We start from the raw sequence: 7,410 nt of genomic DNA on the forward strand, positions 1-7,410 counted from the left end.
TGAAAATATGATATCTCATATAGAGGTGTTCATCTTCATGACTCATATGATTTATTTTTATGATACAGGATAGCATGCGAACACATATGAAAGTTGAATCAAGATAATGGTAAAGAACTTCGATTATGTATCTTTTTGTGTCAATAGGTCAAGTGAAAGAATGTTGATTATTTCAGATTGGGTTCAACCATGAGTGATCATGTTTGACACAAGGCACTCTTAATTAAGGCACTAGTGGGGAGGGGGTTACATGAATGTGAAGGATTCACATTCAATATGGCATGTGAAGGGTTCACATACATGAATGACATGCATGAAACCCCCACTCTCCTCACACTATAAATTGAGGCATGGCTGCTTGATGAAGGCAACCAAGGTGTTGTCTTTCTCTCATTTGGGTTCATGCTCACCATCGACTTGATGGCCTGAGCTCATCGTGGGCGTCGATGGGCTGAGGAAAATGTTGATCACCCGCATCCACTGAAGCATCATTCGAATCATTTAAAGCCACATCCGATAAGCGGCTCTTTCGTGATTCATTTTATGCTAACAGGGTATACTCCTCGGTGGGCAGGAAGAGTCCTCAAGAGTTTTACCAATGAAAGGCTTCCCGATGTGCAATTGGTGATGGGGGTTTTCTTTGGATTAATGTTTGCTATCCTCGTGGGTAAGGCAAAAAACCCTCTAATGAAAATTTGTAATATTTTTATTTTTTTCCAATTTTTATGCATATATGACTCTTCATATGTTATCTGCATCTTAAGTTTAGTAGAAACTGTCCTTTGGATCATGCTTTTATGACCTATATGTCATAATTTATGAAGGTTGAAATATCAAAGGCCTACAATATACCAAATTTTCAAACCTCAAGAACACATATTTTTACGGTGAAAAACTATGATTCAATGGTCCATTCCTATCATTTTGACTATGCTGAGCCTGAACACATCCATGATATTAGATTTGGTCAAAACAACCTTCCTACATGAATTCAACTAGGGGTGTTCCTTACCCACGAGGGCAGAAATGCTATATCGTTTTCTTTTGGCCTAGCTAAAAAAAAGGCACATTCTAGTCATTATAATATGCTATAGGGGATTATACCTGAGCGTGCGAGCCTACTCTTGATTGAACAATGTCGTCATTTTCTTGAACTTTTGTTGTTGCTCAAATGATTCATTCACAATGGTGATGTTGTAATAATGTCCATCATTGAAGGTCTATACTTTCATAATTCCAATTTTCAAAAGGACCGCCTTGTTAATAACGATGATGAGTTGTTAGGAGCTTCACGTACACACTCTAGAAATCAAAAGCTTAAATTTCAATTCTCAGGCCTCTAACATCACTTCTAGGGTTCTTAATTTCTTTTCCCACTCTGTGAGAAAATTTCTGATGATAGATGAGGTTTTATATCGGGGGATCAGATCATCATTCTCTTCCTACTTTCTTGGTTTCTCTTCATATTGAACCAAGCTGTTATCATGTTCCAAAATTAGGGTTTCAGCGTGAAGTTGTTCATCAGCTAGCATGGTTGGTTTTCCCTAAGTAGATCTTATCACTGCTCATTTTAACACTAAGATTTAGGAAGGGTTCATCTTAATAAGCTCTTTTAAGTGGAATTTGATTCTACCATCTAAGTTTATAGGGTAGAAAGAAAGGGATAAAGATACATGGATGGTGTTGCTAAAGAGGAAACCCTTCCTCCTGGGTTCAGATTTCATCCAACTGATGAAGAGCTGATAACATACTACCTGAGCCCCAAGATCTTGGACTCATCGTTCACCAGCCGCGCGATCGCAGACGTGGAACTCAACAAATGTGAACCATGGGATCTTCCAGGTGAGAAATCTTTGTCCTGTTTTCCTAGTTATGGATAATGGTCCCATGTGGTCACCACTTGTTCATGGTAGTTGTGATCGTTGTAGTTTCTCCTCTTCTGATGGTCGTGGCCATGGTTTTACATGCATATAGACATTACACATGGTTCTCTCAGTTCATATTTCACCAGATTTACTAATTAATGCAACTATTGCAGTCATGATCATGACAACATGAAGAAAATCACCTTCTTTCAAAAAAAACGAAAAAAAAAACATGCAGAAAATCATCATCTTGTTTTCTTCGTCATCATAACCATCATCAGCACTTCCATCATCATCATCTTCTTCTTCACCACCAACATCAGCATCTCCATCATCATCATCATCTAGTTCTTCTTCCTCCTCATCCTTCATCATCATCATCTTCTTCTTCTTCTTCTTCTTCTTTTTCTTCTTCTGCTGCTGCTGCTTCACCTTCACCACCTCCATCACTGAAATCATCATCGTCTTCTTCTTCTTTACCACAACTAAAACAAAGAAAGGAACAAATTGCCTACAAAATCTTCCTGTTCTATGTAATGGGTTTGAAGTCGGTGGGCTTGACCTAATGAGTCCATGGGTGCACTCAAATCCATAACCATGTCGACTGAAATGCCTGGATACTCATAATTCCACTAACTTGAGCACCAACAAGAGCAAGAAAGCATTAGATGCAAACAGCAATTTCATCCAGAGGTGGTGAGTTTGGAGATTGATAAAAAATCATAAGATCACTGATCTATTGATCATAAATCGACTTTATTGTGCGCTCAAGTTGGGAGTAAAATGTATATATGATCAGTTCAAATGGGGTAAAACCCGATCTTGGGTGATACATCATCGAACCACAATTTGAAAAGAATTGCTTGAGAAGATAACCCAGTGGATTAGCTAGTCGTTTCTAACCTATTCTTGGCTCTTATTCAAAAGATACATACAAGACTCGGTTCTTTGTTAAAGGGACAAGTCTAAAGCAAGTCTTTTCTGGAATTTTAGTTCGGTTTCTATTGCTATTGTTGGAGAAAAAATTTGTTGGTATTCTTGTTTCGGTTTGTGGTGGTGGTGTTACTGTTGTTACTACTGCTACTTAAAAAAAGTATACTACTACTGCTACCAACACAGCGACAACCGCCATTACTTCTGACCTCTTTTACGGGCAAAATTTGCGGATACAATCCCTGCCGATGGGCCGTTCTAATCTTCTCTATGTAGTACACCTGAGAAAAACATATATTGATAGATATAATTTATGATACGAAGCATTGACCACATATTTTCTGATTTTTTGGCATTGCGTTGTCTTCTTCTTCTTCTTCTTCTCCTTACTATCAGGAAAGGCAAAAATGGGAGAGAAAGAGTGGTACTTCTTTAGTCTCCATGACCGGAAATACCCGACTGGACTCCGGACAAACCGGGCGACGGATGCCGGTTACTGGAAAACCACTGGGAAAGATAAAGAGATCTTCAATTCCACCACCTCAAAACTGGTAGGCATGAAGAAAACCCTAGTGTTCTACAAGGGGAGAGCTCCCAAGGGAGAGAAGAGTAACTGGGTCATGCATGAGTACAGGATCCAACCAAAGGCCACCTTCAGGTCCGCCAAGGTAAAGCCTGTGTACAATTTTTTTCCTTCAACCGAAAATATCGTGATTTAATAATATCGATATTAACATGATAAGAACACTTTTTTCATATTTTTTATATGTTTTCTTAAGAGTTCTATATATGTACACATTTCTCTTTTTTTCATTGAAGGATGGAAAAACCACCATCGGGATCAGTCGTGCTGGCTAAGCTTGACATACATACGGATGCTGTTCCGACTGTGGCGCACGAGAGGGTGTTGCGTCTTCTCCCCCGAACATGCAGTGTAGCTACAGTGCATGTTCGGGGTCCCGATTGAGCGCCGCATGACGCTCAGTCGGTTGTACAGGACCTCGTACACTTGCCTGCACGCGTACGGGGTCCGTGCACCCGACTGAGCGCCACACGGCGCCCAGTCGAGACCCCAAACATGCACTGTAGCTACAGTGCATGTTAGGGTGGGGGAAACATATAACCTCCCTGGGTGGTGCACCCCTTGCTCCTCAGAGAGTCACCAACTTCGGCTGAGCAAGAGCTTATCCCTTGCCCTCACTAACGCATAATGGAACCCTAACCACCCGACTAGTAGTCAAGGCCAGCCTTCACTAGAAAAGCAAAAATGTTTAATTATTGCAACGGATTTTGTGGCCGACAGTTTACTGATACTGAGATTTGTAACATTGGTCAAACCCACTCATCCACCTCACCTTCTCAACAACATAAATGAGGCCCTTCACATGCATGGCTGAACTGATACCCACAAAGTTGTCTTACATGTTACTTTATTTTGGCCAAGGAGAAGCTTAGCTAGGTTCGGTCACTTTCTCAATATCACAGTCTAGCTGAACCATGTTGAGCATATATATGACACTAGCTAGAATGCACCAAGAAGCTAAGGCTAATTAAGTTGCCTGATCTCTCATTTTCTAGCTTGGCGAGTTTGACTGTCGCTGACTCTTTCATCTCAGGTATGCAGGTGCCTTTAACTGGTGAGCTCTATAAGGTCTTGGATGTTAACGACCCCACCCCGGGTTTACCTCGTAAGGGGGCAAGCCCACTAAGTGACCCAGTTCTTGGTGAGGGTTTTTCATCATTAAAAAAAAAAGCTAAGCCTAGGATCAGTTGGCCGGCTCTTGACTATATACGGTAGGTTTTGGTTCACATGCAACCGAGCTGGACACAATGAGAATGAGGTCCATGGCGTGGTTGCTGGAAACCATACCAGCACCACTGAGGAAGACGTCCTTTTAATTTTCCCACTGATTTACTTATAGATGAGTCCAGTTTCAATTAGATCCAGATCGTGGTAGAAATTTGGAACACAAGATTTGCCTGCAATATTGGGTTCACTAGGAGTTGGCTTCTTCAACCTGACTTGACATACTTGTTGGACCCACTATGGTGCATATCCAGCCTACTATTGATCTATGTCACAGGAACACACCATTTAGAGTCCCTTGTCTAAGGGACACGACCAGTCACACTATGGCATCTACGGATGTCATTTATTATTTTTAAATTTGTTTTCTAATCATTTTCAGTTATATTTCAGTAAAAATGTTTTGAATATATTAAAATATAAAAAATTATTTATTCATCAATCAAAAAATCAAGAGATTTCGTGTCATTGTGTTCTATTTCTAAAAAAGTTTGCAAACTTGCATCTTGAACTCTCATGGTTCTGCCCGTGCGTTTGTGACATAGCTATCGGTTTATCAGTAAGGCTAGAACAATGAACAAAGATGGGACTTCTTACTCCAACTCATAGCAATAGCAAACCTTAGGCTTGTATTGGACTAGCTAATTATATTTCTTTCAAAAAAAAAAAAACTATCGGATCGATGCCTTAGTTGGTGAGGCCAGCATAGTGCCTTAGCCTAGGTAACCAAGTCTCTATGGTTGACTTGGAACCTTAGTGAACAAGGTCCTTGTCAAGCCAAATCTAGAGTCAAGTCTGTGTATTTGGGTTCTTCCAGTTGGTCAGGGCAATATGGTGCTCTAAGCCTAGTCAATGTGGTCACCAAAGAGGGATATGAAGATAGGGATGACATAGGGGATGAGTGGAACCGATTTTGTTTATTTCCTCTAGCTAGATTGCAGTCCTTGATGATGTTTACTCTTGAATTTCACTCCGTTATTTTGGCATGCGTTGTTTTGCAGTTATTTTACTTGGTCACCGTGATTATAGTTAAAATAAAATGTTTTACAGGACGAGTGGGTCGTTTGCCGTGTCTTTCAAAAGAGCTCTGGGGGGAAGAAATTTCCCCAAAACCCGGTCCAATTAATCAACCCCTTCAACCTTGATGTGGGCCCGGCAGCTGCACTTTCAAGCCTTCTACAGCCAGATGCATGCCATGTCAACATGGGGAGAGGCTATGTCAATAATGCTGACCTAGTGGACCTGACCAGCAGGGTCTTTAGGGGCTCAGTCAACATGAACCTCCTCATGGGCCAAGGACAGCTACCATTCCCAGCAGGCTTCCAGCAACCGGGTCTGAACCTCAACTTCCCTACCTTGCAACCGGGTGCACTACCGGCTCCGCTGGTCAGCAGCCACCACCAGCCGGTGAAGATGGATGTTCCCACTTCAGCTATGTTGGCAAACATTGCCACTTGCTTTGGTCCAGATTTCAGCCCTGCCGGTAACATGCAGTTCCAGTCCGTGGACCGATGCGCGGATATTGGAGCATACTGGACAGCTCCATACTAAACAGGAGTTATACAAGTACCTTTGCCTGATGAAGATATCTTAATGGTACCTTATGATGCTGCAAGTGCCCCTTAGAATTTCTCTCTTTTTTGTCATTTTGATGAGCTATAGGCTGGTTTTGTTATCGTTTGAGCAAAAACATATGTAGATTTCCAATTTCATACCCCCTCTCTAAATGGAATGGTGGTAATAATAGCATGGTTATCTTTTTCTTATTCTATTACTTTGCTAGTGCACCCAACACTATTGGACCATGGTTTACACCATAGTTACCAGGATATGAAATGGATACGATAAGCGAAACTCAAAGCAGAAGTGGGGAAGCGAGTATTAAAAGGTAGCATGAAGCGGGAAGCAGGATACATTTGTGAAGCGATTATGAAAGTGCATGAGAAACGGAAAAAGAAAATGCATAAGAAACGATGTAGAGCAGGAGTAGAAGCGAATAGAAAACAACATAAAAATAAGAAACTACATAGAATTAATGTGCAAGCTTTTTATTTTATTTTGATAAGCAAGCTAGGATTAGGCAGACCCCCACCAGTTATACAACCGTACCCTTGGTTTTGAACTCGCAACGTCCCAACACAAGGTAATGTGCACTAATTGCTCCAACCAGACAAGCGGAGCCCACGTTGGTATCAATGTGCAAGCTTGAAGCTTGTTAAAACAAAAAAATATTATTTTTTGATATGAAAAACATAAGAAGGAAGGGAGCCAGGATCAGGTGCCATCACATGGCACACTTTGAGTGTGCCTCTGCACTTGGCTGCCCTCCATCTGCTTTTGGGCCCCACAACTGACAGACTGTCAGCCAAAGATGGAGGGCATCAGGTGCAGCGGCGCACTTCAAAGTGTGCCATGTGATGCCACTTGATCCTGGCTTGAAGCGAGGAGAGAGCTAGGGGTTGTGGCAGGAAGCAAGAGAGAAACACTTATGAACCGAGGGGCCGGAGACCGCATTTTGCGGGACTTCCCCTACTTCTCGCAAAGTGATGTGCTTCACACTTTGGAAGCATGTATCGGGGTCACTATGGTCTGCATGCCTGGTTAATGTCCAGCCAGATCTGACCTGCTGACAACCCTAGACATGCATACAAGGGTGTGGGAATGGGACCATATCCAGGTTTATATGTGGTCAAACTTGGGAAGACACCCAGCTCAAACTAATAACCAGGCCAACCAGAAGGCAGCCATAATCATGATGTTAGGGATGAGGATGAAGATGACAAAGAGAACATGAATTTGGTCAAA

The 7,410-nt window shown here is 41.8% G+C and overlaps 1 pseudogene; it reads left to right on the forward strand.

Annotated features, from left to right (window-relative positions):
• Positions 1-1,673: 1,673 nt before the first annotated feature.
• LOC149833808 (NAC domain-containing protein 92 pseudogene) lies at positions 1,674-6,156 on the forward strand (annotated as a pseudogene).
• Positions 6,157-7,410: the final 1,254 nt, after the last annotated feature.

Source organism: Nuphar pumila, chromosome 6, assembly GCF_984573655.1.
Source record: "Nuphar pumila chromosome 6, dmNupPumi1.hap1.1, whole genome shotgun sequence".
NCBI lineage: Eukaryota > Viridiplantae > Streptophyta > Magnoliopsida > Nymphaeales > Nymphaeaceae > Nuphar > Nuphar pumila.